The sequence below is a fragment of the Macrotis lagotis genome, chromosome 3, assembly GCF_037893015.1.
Source record: "Macrotis lagotis isolate mMagLag1 chromosome 3, bilby.v1.9.chrom.fasta, whole genome shotgun sequence".
In the NCBI taxonomy this organism is placed as follows: domain Eukaryota; kingdom Metazoa; phylum Chordata; class Mammalia; order Peramelemorphia; family Peramelidae; genus Macrotis; species Macrotis lagotis.
Window position 1 is genome coordinate 206722199 of NC_133660.1, and position 17673 is coordinate 206739871.

Below are 17673 nucleotides of genomic sequence, written 5' to 3' on the forward strand. Positions count from 1 at the left end.
GCTGAGTTCCATACCAGGCTGTGGGAGATTTTGAATCCTAAGGAATCACTTAATTAGACTTTTAGACAAACTGTTATATGACAGGAAAGATTGCTCTTAGCTCTGCTAATTTTATATAATGTAGAATTTTTTATTTTAATCAGCTAGGAATTCTTTTTTTCTCAACTCGGCTTTTGCTATTTACCCAAAAAACAAGGGAAAATATAGGCTGAGTCTCAGTGCCCAGAAGCTGAGCCAGCAGTGCCTCAGGTATAAAATCTTATTAATTCTGGCATTCCATGGTTGGCTTTTTTCAGACTCTTTCCTGCTTTAATTAAAAAGGTTATATTGAGGGACAGGGGGTGGAGATGGGAAATGGACCTGAGGTTGGTTTTTATTTCCTATGTCAAAGCAATGCTAAATCACATTGGGTAGAAGTAAGTCGCCTTCTAATTTATGAAGGAAGAACAAAGCTGCAAGAAATTTTATCTTGATGACTTCAGCACTTCCTATCCATCTCTCTTGTGAAGGAGGGAGCATTGAAATGTTAGTGCCAATAAATTCCAAGTTGCTCTAATAAATTTAGCCACAATATTAAATCTGACTTCATTATATATTTGATGGATAAAGAGAGGGATGCATGTAGGATACACTGGAGTTTCAAAGATTTTCATGTGCATACCACAATAAAAATTCTCCATGGGATAAACGATAACTGATGGACTCCTTTGGTATCCTCACAATGTAAAGATATCTGAAGGAAAGGATTCCAATACACCCCAGGAGTATTCCCCTATGGGAATATGTACCAGTTACTCAGGATAAGAAAAAAATTGGAATAGGCAGCTAGGTGAAACAGTGGATAGAGCACTGGCCCTGAAGTCAGAAGGACCTGAGTTCAACTCCAACTATAGACACTTAAGAATAACCTAGCTGTGTGACCTGGGGCAAGTCATTGGAAAACCCTCTGTCTTTTCAAAAACAAACAAAACAAAAAGGAAAATAGGAGTGGACTGATATTTGAGTCATTGAAGGAATACTTCAAGGAAATCATGGATCAATCAAAATATTTGAATCCAAATATCCATCTTCCAGTTCCATGACTTTGCATTGGCCATCCCCCATTCTTAGATAGGTCTTCCCCTTCACTTCAGCCTGTTGGCTTCCTTTGGGCATCAACTCAAATACCACTTTTTTTCTAAGCTCACTTCTTTCCCTCTATGCCAGTGTTTTCCTTCTGAGATTACTTACCATTTTATATTTCATATGTCTTGCATGTTCAGTTTTTAAATAGTCTCCCCTTTCAGAATGTTCAGGGATAATGTTCTACCCTCTCTTTCCATTTCCAGTGCTTTGCACAATTTAACTCTTATTAAACTCTTAATACTTTTTGATGACAATTTGACTCTCTACAATCTAGATTTTCAAGGTTTATCTTCTACTCACACTCCATCTTGCAGTCAAATTAAACTACTTACCGTCCCCAAAACAGGTCCCGTGATTTCTTTCCTTTGGGCCTTTGCTCATACAGTTCTCTGTAGCTAATGCCTCCCCACCATTCTCCATTTGTCAAAATCCTACCCATCAGTAAAGGCACACCCTAAATATCACACCCTTCATTAAAATCTTCAATGATTCCTGATATTAAATGAGTCTTCTTTCCTCAGAACTCACACCATTACTGTGAGGCAATATGGCAAGTGAACAGAGCATTAGATCTGGAGTAAGATTCAAATTCTGCCTCAGATACTCTTTAACCTCTATAATCCTAGATAAGGTACTTGTGGCTTTTCTGATTCCCCAAGATAATAGGGCCTCCTCCCAGCAAGATAACCTCAAATCTGATTTGTATGTGTGTTTTGTCTATATCTATGCATGTTTATGTCATCTCCTTCATCATCATGTCATCCCCTTTTTATTTTTGCCATCTATAAAAAGAGGGATTTGGGACTTGAATACCTGAGAATTTCCTTTGGTTTCTTTCAGTTCCAAACCTGTGATCCTATTAACTTGTCTGAGCTTATCCTATTTTGCATTATTCATGTTCATAGTTTTGTACATGCCTAATTCCTTTACTACACCAGATATAATAAATGTCTTAAAGGTAAAAATTCTAACTGATTCCTCTCTATATCCTTTTTAACCCCAAGTTCCTTTGAGTCACAATCATAGGATTTAGACTAGAAGGGACTTGAGGAAATTGAATTCCTGGAGAGGATGTGATTTCCCAAATCATAATTAATGGTAAGTAGAAGACCCTAGATCCAATCTCAGGTCTTCACTGTTCTTTCTAAAATAAAAATGCTGCCTTGGGACCTAACAAAGGATTAATGAATGAATCAATCTAAGAGCCCCCCAGCTTACAATTGTCAGATGAAGCAATAACAAACCTTTATTAGTATCAACTAAGACCATGCCAAAATACTGACTTTTTAATTCAGGATAGACATGGTCCCTGCCTTCCAGTGAAATGAGATTAGACAGAAAAACAAGGATCAAGTATAAATAAATTATCTGAATGAGGGTGAAAAATTGAATGAATCAATAGCATTCATTCAACAAACATTTATGAAATTCATGCTATCCAGAGCCCTGTGATAGAACTAGGAAAACAAGCAAGGAAAATAAAAGTTAGCCTTTGAGTTTAAAGTCTCTTGGGGATCAGAAAACAGTTTCACAGATAAATCTAATACATATTAGACTATTAGGTCTATAAAGTTTACAAAGTACTTCTGATCATCAAGAATTTATTAGTCAATCAGTTAGCATTCATGAAGCATCTACTGTTGTGTTAAGTAAGCACTAGGGATACAAGTCCAAAGAATAAAACAATCTGTACTTGTTATATTACATCCTAATTAGGGAGACAATATCCTTGCAAAATACTATGAGGGAGATAATATAAGTTTTCTTATTTTCATTCTTATCTTACAAACAAAAAAAAGTATTATTTGAGAGGGAAAGTAATTTACCCAAAGTCTCTGAGTACATGTCTAAGGTAGATTCAAAGCTAAGACTCCTTATTTCAAGTCCCATACTCTACCCACTAAATCACATTGTCCTCCTCTTTGTTATTTGCTTTTGTATTTTTTTGACTGGGGGCAGGGTGAAATGTCAGTTAACCCTTCCTGAATCCACCTAGTTATCCACCCATATTAACTATGAGTCTCCATTTTATCTTCAAGGATCACTGAAAAGATTGTAAAGTGCTTTGGATGCTATAGCTATAGCACTCCATGAAATTGGGGTTGTTTTACTATAAATAATGAATTTTGATAACTTTATATATAATCTTTTATATTTATAGTTTTTCAAATTGAAAAACATTTTACCTATATTTTCTCCCCTGAGAATCACAAAATGCTGAATTAAGAACAAAAGATATAGAACAATGGGTTAGAGGGGCATAGTCATTTCCCCAGTGTCACACAACTTAGTAGTAAGTGGCTTCTTAACCTAGAGTATATGATAGATTAATAGATAGATAGATAGATAGATAGATAGATAGATAGATAGATAGATAGATAGATAGTAGGTGAGATGGATGGTTGGATGGATGGATGGATGGATTGACAGACTGACTAAATTTCAAAATTAAAAGAAGCCCTACATTACACTATGCTGCTTCTAAAATTAAATCTTACGTGTAAAATGATTCTCTCTTCAAATCAATCAGTAAATAAAAAAATTATTAAACATCCACTATGTTTCAAACACTATGCTAAGTGATAAAGAAAAGTCCCTGTCCTCAAAGAACTTGTAATTTAATGTATTTTGGAATCCAAAATAATATCTTACATTTTCATATAGTTTTTTAAAGTTTGCACAGCACTTTGCATGTGATCCTAAAGACAATTAGTTCTGTGAATGAAAGTCTTTGGAGACCCATTTTCATAGGAAAAAATGGAGCCTTGGAGAGATAAATTGACATAGCTAAGAAACATAATTGTCAACCTGTCCAACTATAATCAACTTGAACAGTATCATGGAATCTAGGAATATATTGTGATCAGGGATTTTTGTTTGTTTGCTTGGGGTTTTTTGTTATGTTTTGTTTTTTAGTTTGGTTTTTAATTTAACAACCCTAATAATAAATGGTTGAGATAGTATACTAAACCTTGGTCTTATGACTCAAATTCATCATTGGAACTGGAAGCAATGTTAAAGATGATTTAGTCCAATCCTCTCACATTACAGGTGAGGAAACTGTAAGTAACATATGATTTTTCTAGAGGTCCTCCAGCTACCCAGGGAATGACTTACAACTCAAACGCAAGTTTCTCAACTATCCAGTCCTGATTTTCATTGTTTTGTCCTATACTGTCATTGACTCAAAGTCCAGTGTATTTACTAGAACACAATGAGGCTTCATATTGAAGATATTAAATGAGACAGTATGGATACCCACCTGGGGAGGTCTAATGCAAAAACTGAGAGACAAAAGAAATTTTCCAGATATAGCATGTAACTATAACAGAATGAGAAAGGAGAAGAAATTAAAATGTTCCAAAAGAAAGTTCTGATCAGTTTTCACAGTTAAAGCTTAGCAACTCCACCAAAGATAATTAAAACAAATGAATATGTTTGAAAACGAAAGGTGTTTACATAAAAGGTTCTGGATGTGTGTGTGTGTGTGTCTGTTTTCAGCATGAGCAAAGAGCTACTTCCATCATTTTAAAGCTTTCATGTCTGATAAACACTAAATATTGCAGTTTATATGGGTTTCAAAAACTTAAGTTGTCCTGATTATTTCTTGCTAATGCGAATCAATTTTAGAAATAGTTTTCTACATCAATGCTTTTAGCTTCTAAAAGACAATTATTTTAATTATGTCAAAAGTGACTATTTCCAAAGCACATACCTATATATCAAAATGTATATTGCAGGTAAAAATCATGATCTTAGTCAAAGCAAAAGCAAAAATAGATCTAATTAGAAGAGTCAGTCAAGGAAACCACATTTTGCTAAAAGGCATCAGAGACAATGAAGTAATATAAAAAAATTATAGTATCTCTATAAAAGCCTCATTTCTCAAATATACAGAAAACTGAGCCAAATTTATAAAAATAAGAGCTATTCCCCATCTGATAAAATAAATAGTCAAAGGATGTGAACAGGGAATTTTCCGAAAAAATCAAAACTTTCCAGTCATATGAAAAAATGCTCCAAATCACTATCATTTAGAGAAATACAAATTAAAATAATTCTGAGGTACCACCACACATCTATCAGATTTACTAATATAATTGAAAAGGAAAATAATAAATGGTGGAGTATGGAAAAATAGTGACCCTAATGCACTGCTGATAAAGTTGTAAATTGTTCCAACCACTCGGGGGAACAATTTGAAGCTATGCTTAAATGACTATAAAACTGAAAAACCCCTTCCCCATAACAATACCCCTACTAAGTCTATATCCTAAAGAGATCAAACGAAAAGGAAAGGAACCTATTTTTTGAAAAAAAAATATGACAGCTCCTTTTGTGTGGCAAAAAAAAAATACCCATTATCCAGGATACCCATGAATTAGGGAATAGTTGAACACGTTATGGCACATGATTGTTATGGAGTTCTATTGTATTATAAAAAATAATGAATGTGAGGGTTTCAGAAAAATCTGGAAAGACTTTTGTGACCTATAAGTGAACAGAAACAATAAGTGAACAGAACCAGGAGATCATTGTATACAATAATAGCTGTGTTGTGATGATTGATCAACTGAGAAAGACTTTTATTCTGATCAGTAATAACTGAAGAAAATTTTCTTTATTTTCTTGCTTTTTTGGCAACATGATGAATATGGAATGTTTTACATGATTTCAAATGAATAATTGATATTATCTTGCTTGCCTTCTCAGGGCATGGGGGGGGGGATCTGGAGGGAGAGAGAATTTAGAACTCAAATGCTTAAAATATATATATATATATATATTAAAAATGAAAATTTAAAGATATGTAAAAAGATTTACCTTGTTCATATGTATGAAAGCCCATATAATAAACTTCCAAGCAATGTATTATTGAGGAAATTGAGTTTCAGAGAGTGACTTATAGTACCATATGGGGACCCACTCATTTCCTCTTAGAAATGACAGCAACTCCTAATTTACAGGGGAAAAAATGGAAGCATTTGCCAGGAACTCCATCATTTACCCCATTTTGCAATCCAAAGTCACAGTCCTCTCTTTCTTTTCCACCACTCTATGAAAAAGAAATGGTCCTTTCCCTTGACATGGCTATCTATGTCCTTGAGTACCTTCCTTCCTTCTCATTCACTTAAATTCAATCTGTCCTTTCTTGTCTCCTTTCTTCCTGTCATATAATAAACCAAGTTCTCTCTATCTATACAAAGCCCTCACTTGACCTCAGAATCTCCCAGCCCATAAATCTATCCATCTCCTACCTTTCATTGCTAAGATACTACAAAAAGGATTACATTCTTTCATTAGCCACCTCTTCTTAACTATCCCACTTCCCTTCTCAACTTCTTAAAATCAGATCTTTGATAGGACTATTCAACTGAAACTTCTCTCCTAAGTTATTAGAGATCTGTTGAGTATTAATCCCAAATGGCCCTGGGCTCTTTTGACCTTACTTGCAACTTCTGATGCTTTTTCCTATTCCTTCAGCTCCTGCATAATCTTTTCTCCCTTGGCTTTCATGGCACTACTCACTCCTAGTTCTCTTATTTAATTTTTTTCCAGTTTCCCTTGCTTCTTCCTCATTCATCCCCACCAAAGGGTTTATCTTGGAAAGTCTCTTCATCTCACTGCATACTGTTTCTTTGTAATCTGATAGTCTCTCATTCATTAGTCACCATCAATTATCTGGTTCCCCAGACTACATATCCAGTCTTAAACCCTTTCCTGGACTCTAATCCAACATCAATATTTGACTGGTGAACATCAACATTTGGGAGAACCTATAAAATTCCTCATAAACAAAATGGAGATTGTCATCCATTCTCTAATCTTGCTCCCTCCTTCAACTTCTTACTTCTATTGAGGACACTACTGACCTCCCAGTCAGTCAGATTCATGTCACTCCCCCTCCCTCTTCCTCTTCTCCACCAAAAACCTTTATCTGCTTCTTTACAAATGTTATAGTTCTCTCTTTTCAATTTACCTTGTATTTATTTAACTGTGCACATTTAGACTCAGTAAATTATAAGCTTCATGAAGGAAGAATCACCTCCAGTTTAGTTTTTGTGTGTCTAAAGGTTAAAACAGTACCTTAATTCATTTTAGGGGGACTTATTTCATTTGTTAGGAAATTCCTATGCAAGTCACTCTGTGCTCTAGAACATATATTTTTACGAGTTATGTGGGGACACTTAAGAGGATAAGTAACTTGTCCAAAGACCCATTGTCAAGACCAGTATAGGCACTTGATATTTTTTTAATAACTAGTTTAATACTGAATTGAACTAAATTAACTTTGGGCAGCCTTTTGGTAAATGAGTCAGAACCTTAACCTGGGTAGGAACTAAAGCTTTATCCATATCATGTTCAGTTTTGAGGAAGAGATAACTTTCAGTCATTCTGCAGTTCAGAAAAGACAGAATCTAATACCTGAATATCAGATAGACTGCTGAATGAGCTCTTCCCCAATTGTTTGTGCTTAACTTATTGACACCTTATTACTAGGGTATATATGTTGAAGGAAGTATTTTTTTCCCACCAAGTTGAAAGGTTATGTCCAGTAGCTAGGAAACATAGAATCAAAACTATTCATTTGCCATTTTGCTAAGGATGGTATTGTATCTTTTCTTGACTATGATTCATCATATCGCTCCTCCAAAGAAAGAAAACCCTTGATTAATAAAATAATGGAAATCTAAAAACTAAAATATCTCTTAGAGTTCCTCTAGATAAGCATTCTTGATAAGGAAACTGAAGTCCAGAAAAGTAAAGCTATATGTCACATTACGCTTCATACTTGGCTCCACATAAAGCTTGTCTAAAACCACATCTCCAAAAAATACTCTCATATTGCTTCTCCAGGCTTCCTGATAGACCATATAATTAAGGGACTAACAGGTTCTGCAGACCAGATTGATCGACCCAAACCAAAAAAGATGAATTGCAACAAGAACAAATGTAAAATCTTGAATTTAGGTTCAAAAGTTAATTACCCAAATATAATACAAAATTATGGTTCTATAGTAGTTCATATTAAAAGCATATGAAATTTACATGATCACAGAAGCTTACTTTGACCTAACAAAGTGATGATGTTGTGAAAATTAATTAATTTTATATTGGATTGGATTAATAAAAATTACAGTGTTCATATAATAGAAATTAAGAATGCATTGATGAGATAACACCTGTACACAGAAAAGATGGATAGATATATTGATAAAGACAGGTGAAAGAAAGAAAAGTATATAGGTATATAGACAACAAAATGATAGCTATAAAAAGATAGATAGATGTGATATATAGATAGAAGGATATATAGACATATAGATGAAAGAAAAAGTATACAGTAAATAGATAATAGAATGTTATATTAGAAAGATAGAAGACTTAAAACAGATTAAATAAATTAAATAGATAAAAGATACGAGTCTTAAAATAGATTAAATAGAATAATAGAAAAATAGATTGATGGACAGAAAGGCAAAACAAAATAGTCCCTGCTCTGAAGAAGCTTATATTCTATATTTGATACACAGATAAATAAATATAAAATCACTACATTGAACTGATCAACAGACAGACAGTTGCTAGTCATTTTTAATCACCCCATTTTCTGTGGACAAATCTATTCTCTACTTAGGTATTATTTTTCCTTTAGTTACCACCTCATCCCCTCCCCCCTCTAAAGGAGTCACTTTTCTTTCAAATGATTACAAAGAAAAATGGTAGATGTTCATCTCAATGCCAATCTAGCCAGTTGCTTCCTTCATTCTCAAAGAGAATGAATTAGGAGGATGATGCCTTGACTTGCAAGTGAATTGGATTTAAGTAGGGAAGAGTTGCACAAGGTTATCAGCCTTGCTCTCTACTCCAAAGTCATTTTGAGTTCAGTGGCAAGACATAGGTCTAGATGACTAAAGATGGCCCTGGATATAGTGGGAAACCTATGTCTTTTTAAATTAAGGTCTTTTTCAGGTCTCAATTTTAGTGATTATTGGCTAGGTAAGAATTGAAGCAAAAGATGGCCTAGTTTGCCTTCTCATAGAAATCAATCTGGGAAGGGAAGTTTCTCAAGCATTCTGACCAGAAAAAGAAGTAATTGCTATTTACACCTACTCTAAGCCATCAAACCTCCCCCCAAAAAAGAGCAGGTGAGGCTTGGGCTGGGGCCTATTGTTGATCAATCAATGAGTGGCACAGATTTGGGTTTAAAGGCATGATCAAGCAGCTCCATTTGAATTCTAGTGGACTTTGATCAAAATCTGTTTTTTTCAGAGCTTTATTTCAAGAAATCATAAATGAAAACTTTCAATACATTTGACTAGAATGCCAACTGAACATAACCTGGAGCATTAGGTGTGTGTGTGGGGGGGAATAAAGACAAGGATGTACTAGAAACAAAAACAAACCCTTTCTTTTGGGAAAGATTTCTATTGGGTTCTCAACCTCTCAGAAAAGAACTAAGTCCCCAGGGAACTAAGGGGGTGAATATGAGGTGATTTTTGACCAATCTACCTTAGCACCTCAATCTTGGCTACACAAAGGGAAGGTATAACTAAGATAGTATTTAATATCCAAAGGATGGACTCTATCTGAAGCATCTCCCAATTCTGAATTAAGTTTGGGGGGAAAAATCATTCAGGAATAACTTTGTGTCCATGCTACTCAACAGAATGGACTTTCTGTCATCTTTATTTGGCCCAACCTTCTAGACAAGGAGAAAAGAACAGCATGTACCTTGCTGACCAGAGGACACAAATTTTCCACAAATGCCATCTATAACCCAGGCTGCCTGCATGACGGAGAAATGAAACTTCTTTCTTTCAGTTATTTTTATCTGTTCCCAGAGAACGAGAACATGCCATACTGAAAGTTTGTCATAATCTCCTAGGTCACAAATTACACTGAAGAACTAAAATTGTAAGGGGGGGAGGGAAGGATAAGTATCACAAAGCCAACAACATACCAGCTTCTGAGCGATAAATGTCAATTCTCCTTGTTCTTAAGCAAGTGAGAAAAGCAGGTTTCACTTACGTAAGTCACCCAAATAGCACAGACTCCCCTGTTCCAGCTTCTCCACCGTTGCCTGCCAAAGCTGAAAGATGCTAGAGCCAAGGAACAGACACTGGTCCAGAGCAACCATATGCTCCCCTTAAAATTCAGCACTTTAGCATATGGATCTGAAAGCAATTAAAAACAAGAGCGAAAAAGCTAAAACACCAAACACCAAGAAATTTCATATGTTTCTCTTTAGGAATTTTAGTCTTCAGGTTATGTATCAACCCAAGTTCTAGGCTTCCAGGTTATATTCACTGTGCTACTGAAATCAGAACTACACACTCTCAGAGTTGGAAGGGACCTTGAAGTTGACCCAAGACCAGTTGGGTGGTGCAATTCTCTATGGAGTTCAGAAGCTCTAAGTTCAAATTCTGCCCCCCCCCCCAGACACACATAACTGTGTGATCCTAGGCAAGCCATTTGAGGTCTGTCTGCCTCAGTTTCCTCATCTATTAAATGGAAATTCTACTAGTAATAGCCCCTATATCTGTGAAGATAAATTGAGATGTTTGTAAAACACTGTATAAGCCTTAAAATGTTATGCAAATGCTAACTAGCCACAAATGTCATCAACAAGTGATCTTCAGGTTCACCACTAAGAAAACTAACCATTTCCCCCCCAAGTTGTTCCTTCTTTCTTTGAATAGCTCTGCTTATTAAAATATTCTTCCTTTCTTACCTTGAAGCAAAACCTGACTTCCTTTTGGTCACCTGTATTTATTATTCTTTTCTAACTGTTTCCAGGCTTTCTTCATATGCAGTCTTAGAATCACTGGTTAATTGGAAGATTCAGATCACACACCACTTCTGAAGAAAACCTTTCCTTGTTCTTTCTGTTCTACTAACCACTCAGATGCTAAGGTCTTCCCATTCCTCTAGGTCTTTTATATCTCTTTTGTGGGTATCTAGGGTGTGTATAGTCTCTTCCCTTAAAATTTAGTAACCTCCTTAAAGGAATCTATATATAAAAGTGTCTATATTTTTAAGTTTGTTTTTGCCTATCCAGCACATAGAATGGCTGGCACATTAATAACTGTTTGTTGGAATTCATAATCATTACGAGTCATTGCCCAATTGAGGAGTGGTCAAAGTATATAAACAGATGTTTTCAGAAGAAATCAAAGTTATCTATAGTCATATGAAAAAATGCTCTAAATCACTATTCATTAGAGAAATGCAAATAAAAACAACTCTGATATAACACTTTACACCCATCAGATTATCTAATACAACAGAAAAGGAGAATTACAAATGCTGGAGTAGACACAGAAAAAAAATTGATCTGTATCCCAAAAAGATCAAAGAATATTTTTTGTAGTGTCAAAGAATTAGAAATTAAGGGTATGCCCATCAATTGGAGAATGATCAAGCAAATTGTGGAATATGATTGTGATGGAATACTATTATGCAATAAGAATGATGAGAAGGACTCTTTAAAAAAATTTATATTTATACAAAATTTATATGAACTGATCCAAAGTGAAGTGAACCAGAACCAAGAGAACATTGTACAAAGAAAGCAATATTGCACAGTGATCAGCTATGATGACCATAATGATCCTTCTACAATGGAACTAGAAACCACCAAAATATGGCAGAACCACTTTTCCAACACCTCCCTGCCCTCCCCTACATACCTGCATATACCTTTGATAATGAAACAAGGAACAAATATCTTCAATATTGAGAGAATGGGCTCAAAGGACTTCCAGACTTAGCTAACTCACAATCAAAGTAGCAATAAAAATGTTAAGTGCCATAGGTTGGGAAGGGAGAGGCATCATACAGGAAAGTGTGATTATTTTTCAATAGCTATTGTCACAGAGAAGGAACTGCCTAGAAGCTTAGAATAGCATAGAGTCAGAAAAGTGTGATCTTCAAACCAAATCCTGCATGCCAATTATTTTTTTGAAATAATATAAAAATAATATGAAAAAATGATTCTTAAAAGATGCAAAAACAGAGAGCAGATGAGAGGTTGACCCTTAGGATAGCAAAGTAGAGCAGAATAAAACATGACTAGGTGGTACAGTGGACAAAGTACCAGACCTGGAGTCAAGGAAAATTCATCTTCCTGAGTTCAAATCTGGCCTCAGGCTCTTACTGCGTGATCCTAGGTATGCCATTTAATCCTTTTTTGTCTCAAATTTCCTCCTCTGTATATAATGAGCTGGAGAAGGAAATATCAAATCACTCCAGTATTTCTGTCAAGAAAACCCCAAATGGGGTCGGTCACAAAGAGCTGATCAGATACAACTGAAAAATGACTGTACAATAAATCATAACATCCTGCTATTAAAGGACCCTAACAAAAAAGACAGACTATCAAGTAGAAGGAATACTTAAAACAGAACCAGTCAGGCTACAAGAAATACTAGGCTTAGACATCAGGAAGATTTTTCTGGAGGAATAGGTAGTAATTAGGGGGATGACTGTGTGTTCACAGATCCATCTGTTGATTAGTGGTCAGTAATGAAAGTTGGCTTCATATGTCATCGTCTTATTCAAGGCAGAAGAAAGACACAAGGTGGGGAAATATAGATTATATCAATAGTGACCAAGTTCTCTTATTTTTGACCACTGTAGTCTCATAAACTTTGATTCTTAACTGAATTGTGACTCTACTCTACTCTAAAAGAAGTGAGAATAAAGGGGAGGAACAATGAATGTCTATAATCAATTTGTTAACAAGAGCTTCTTTATTATTATTACTTTTTTATTAATTATTATCATCATAATTATTAGTCAGGACCTGTGATTTCATTAGCATAGGCAACTTGTAGGTAAATCAACAAGGATTCTGTAATCTAATATATATAATCAATCTTCAAGAATTACCTAGGATAATAAAAAAATTATATAGCATCAGGATTAGAACCTAGATCTTTCCACCTCCATGACCAACTATCTCTCTAATGCTCCCCCCATGCTGATTTGATGTTCCTTCTTAGAGTTAGTAAATTATTTCTTATTTCCAGACCCTGAAATCACATGAAATGTTCTTTATTATATCCACATGGGGATTTTTGTTGGGAGGAAAAAAATGCAATGTTCAAAAGCAGGAAATACTAAAAATAACTATTATGTTGTGAGTTACAAAATGAAATGGGGCATAGATTTTGTATTTGTAGTGCATCACTCACATTTTTATAATGCTTCTTGGCTACTGAATGCTTTCAAATATGTGAGCTCACTCAAGTTTCACAATGAGATGAAGAAAATAGTGCCAATAGAAGTATTCCCATTTTATAGATGAAGAAACTAGAACCCAAAGATGTGAAAAGACATTTTTTCAAATCACACATTGGGAGAGCAGGATCTCAAACCAGATTTCTTATACTTTCATTCCAGTGCTCCTTCTACTAGATTAAATTGCCTCATTTTAATCAATGGAGAATAGGTGAATCTACTCATGAAGTCTTCCTCTGGTACCCCCATAATGGTGTGGCAAGCTCCCTGAGAGCAGAAACTATTCTAATTTTATGTTGTAGCTTCAATGGCTAGCAAAATACCTGTAGTAGACACTTAGTAAGTGCTTATTGAATTAAATTAAATTGAATGGAGTGACCCCACCTTGAAGACTGTGAAAACAGAACACAACTTCTGACCAAGATGGAAAAAATATTTTAGAATCTGTTCCTAGGGGCAGATTATTTCTGCCTTCTGAGCATTGCCCTCTTATGGAAAGGCTCATAACAACAAGTTGAACACTTGGTGATTAATTTTTGACTCCAAAATTATAGGAATCAAACACACAAAAAAGATTTATACATATAAGAAATTATCAATATTCGGCGAGGGATAAAAAAGAGAAGCCAGTTGAGATGCAAAGAGTAGAAATCTGTGAAATAGAAATTATAACAATACCTCACAATGATCTAATGCTTTAGGATTTGCAAAGCAATTTCATTTCCACACTCTGGGAATTAGGGAGTATAATATTTTTATCTTCATTTTGTAGAAGAGGACATAGAAGCAGAGTGAGGCTAAGTCTCTTATTCATAGTCACATAGCTAATAAATCAAGTCACTATTTTAAATTCTTTTGAAGTGATCTTTACATGTCATAGAACTAAAAAAAATCCCAGTTGCCAGGTAGCCTTTGTGGCAAATAAATAATTGATCACAAATACTGATTGGGTAGCTGTATCCTGTGCCAGGTGTCCGTACCCAGGACTCCACTGGTCCTACTTGGCTCACTCTATCTGTGCTAGTATATCATCACAGTGAAGAAAATGCTCCCCAATGAGCTGGGCAACAAGAAAATACTTGAACAGATTGTCCAAATCTATTTTATAAACAAATTCATGGTTATAATTACTGACCTAGCTTTATTTATTGAATTTTTTTTAATAATTTGGCTAAGCAAACGCTATTGATCCATGCAATTCTTTCAGAACAGACACAGCAATTACTCAAGAGAAGATTTTTAAGTTACTTTGATATATCAGTGGATTTGTAATCTGATGAACCTATCCATGCTTTTGCTCCTATGCCTCTTGTCCATTTTCTTTGATAAATCCTCCATAAAATATCAACTCAACAGGATGGCAGTCATCCTCTAATTTTTTCTTAATATTTTATGATTCCAATGGCACATATGAGCCATCTCTCTCTTCTCCCTTGCTTTTATTAGTTGACTGGCCCATCACCTCTTCCTGTCATATATGACTCTGCTAATGTCTTTTATGTAACCCTTCTTTCATAGGAATCACAATTAGTAATATGCTACATAGTCTGCACCTAGAATATAGCTTTCCTATATTTCCTTCTAGGTCCTCTGAAATTTCTATTTTTCTAAGATCATGATATTTCATAATTTGAAGTCTAATTACATAACTGGAACATATGAACATTTTTAAAAAGTGATTTTTGACAATAGTTTGGGATTCCTAAAGCACTGTTATATTTCTCCAAAGCAACCAGCCTACTTTCAATCAGTTCTAGTTCCAGTTCATTGTTTATCCATACGGCTTGTTCATCATGTATTGATAGTTTAATTCAATGAACTATCCATGCAACTACACATCAACACCCAGATAGTAGGCTTTATTTATCTATTTTTTTTCTTTCTGGGTTAATATGCCACTCTCTTTGGAGTAGCTATGGATCTCATCGAGGAGACTCAGTAATGTTCCCAGATTCAAACAGTTCAGCAGAATGTCATACATAAATAAGATCATCTGAAAAACTTCACTATTCTAGAGAATCTGTCTATGAACTTTGAAGGAACATCTTTCATGAATGACACTAACTACCAACCCATGTTCCTATTTCCTCAAAGTATTCTTGGTGAAAACATGAGAAGAAAATAAGTAAGCTTTACAAACGTATTTTGTGTAGAAGACTGCAGTTTCATAGCTGAATTGACTGACAGGTATCAAGAACAGGATATCCTACAGCATTAATTATTTGCTAATTATTTTTAAATTTTTTACTCAGTGGGAAAATACACAGCCAAAGCAGATCTTCTCCAGGATTAGTTCCCTTTTATATTAAGATGATATAAGATTCCTTAATACATGCAGCCATGAAGATTAATTTGTTCAATGATCCTCTAAATATTAATATTAAGTGGACAATAAAATGAGAACTATACTCGCACTAAAGGTTATTTCAGGTAATGAAAGAAATCTCTGCTTTCTATCAGTTTTTTCATCTTTTTAGGCTGCTTAGATGGGTAAATATTATTGTACTCTGTTTTATTTTGTATTCTCACTTAAGAATCATTTATTTATTCTGTGAAAATCTATGAGAAATAAAAAAAAATCTAAAATTCCCTTGTAGCATTAGAATTTCAACAATTCCAGGCAAAAATCATTTCCCCCCTTTGCCTACCTGAGTTATGATCCCCTTAGGATCCAATGAACAAATGGCATATAGGGGGGGGTCTCTGAAATATTATAGGGTCAGAGGGATGTATTTGAAACAGAGGGCTTGCTAAACATGACCCAAGTCCTCTCTCAGTTTACTACCCACATCATTCTGAAGTAGGGACATAAAACAGTCAACTTGGTACAGAGAAGGGAACTCAAAGTTATAAATGTAAATCTGAGTTACCTCTTGAACCCACCAAATGTGGGATCTGGAGATTTTTCTCATTTCTCATATCAGTGAGTCTCTCTGAGGTTTTGATTTTTTCCTTCCTATATGAATGAGAAAAAAAAATAGTGAACTATGTTAAGAAGGAAATAAAATGAATTTGCCTTACATGGTAGCCAGAGAGCTTCTGTGAAATAAAATTATGGAAAGTATGATAATAGTTGCTTTATTTCTCTCTTATTTTCATTTTTATTTTGTATTTGTATATATGTCTTTTCACCTCTGGTATGCTGTATATTCCTTGAGGGCCAGTCAAATATTTTATTTACCTTTGTAGCTCTCTCAGGATCTACCCTTGAATATGCTTAATATATGTTTGCTGAGTAAATGTTGCAAAAATATTATTAAGTGCTGATTTCCAAAAAAAGGAAAAAATTCAATGTTGTTAAACTAATGAGGTATGATATAGAATAGACTCAAAAAATTTGGATTATCAAGGAAGAGGTAATTGGATAGTTAATTTAAGTATGTGTCTGGGAAAGGGAAAAGAATGCAAAAAAAAAACACCAGAAACAAAGCATGTCCTTGTGCATGTATTAATAAATGCTTAATTGAACTGAAGAAGGCATGACTATAATTGTTTGCTTTAAAAAGAAGAGATTAAGTTGACTAGCTGAGGTAGGTGCAGATCATGAATGACTTTCAGTAGGAGAACTAGAGATCAAATCTCAATTCAAATGCTTACTTTGAGTAAGGGGACCTGGAATCAAACCCCAATTCCATCACTAAACATATGACCTGGGAAATACCATTTAATTACTTTAAGGGTTAATTCCCTCTTCTGTGAAATGGGGTTATAATCATACCTGCCCTGTCATCTTCCCTGAATGAGAAAAGCATTTGATAAACCTTAAAGCATCAAAGAAATGTGATTTGTTATCATTAGGTCAAATGATATTTTAGGACTGTTCTTAGTTTGACATTTTTTAGTTTGGGTTTTTTTGGGGGAAGACTGGTGAAGCCTATGGACTCCTTCTAAAATAATGTTAATTATATTTTTCAAAAAGTTCATAGAATTACAAAGGAATCAAATTATATGGAAACACCTTTATCAAAATTTTTAAAAGTTCACAGACTCCTTGTTGAATCTATCCATTCTCTAAATTTTCCCATTTCTATAGATGGTACTGTATCCTTTCAGTCACCAAAATTCACAAACTTGAAGTATCCTTGACTCAGCATTCCCTTAACTTCAATATCCAATCTACTTCCAGATTTCTTCAATTCTATCTCCCCAATATCTCCCACATAATCAGTCCCTTTCCCTTCACTTAAACAGCCTCTCTCTATAGTGTAGGCCATTATTAATTCTCACTTAGACTGCTGAAATAGCTTCCTAATTAATCTTCTTCCAACCTTTCCCCAATCCAATTCATCCTCCACAGAACTG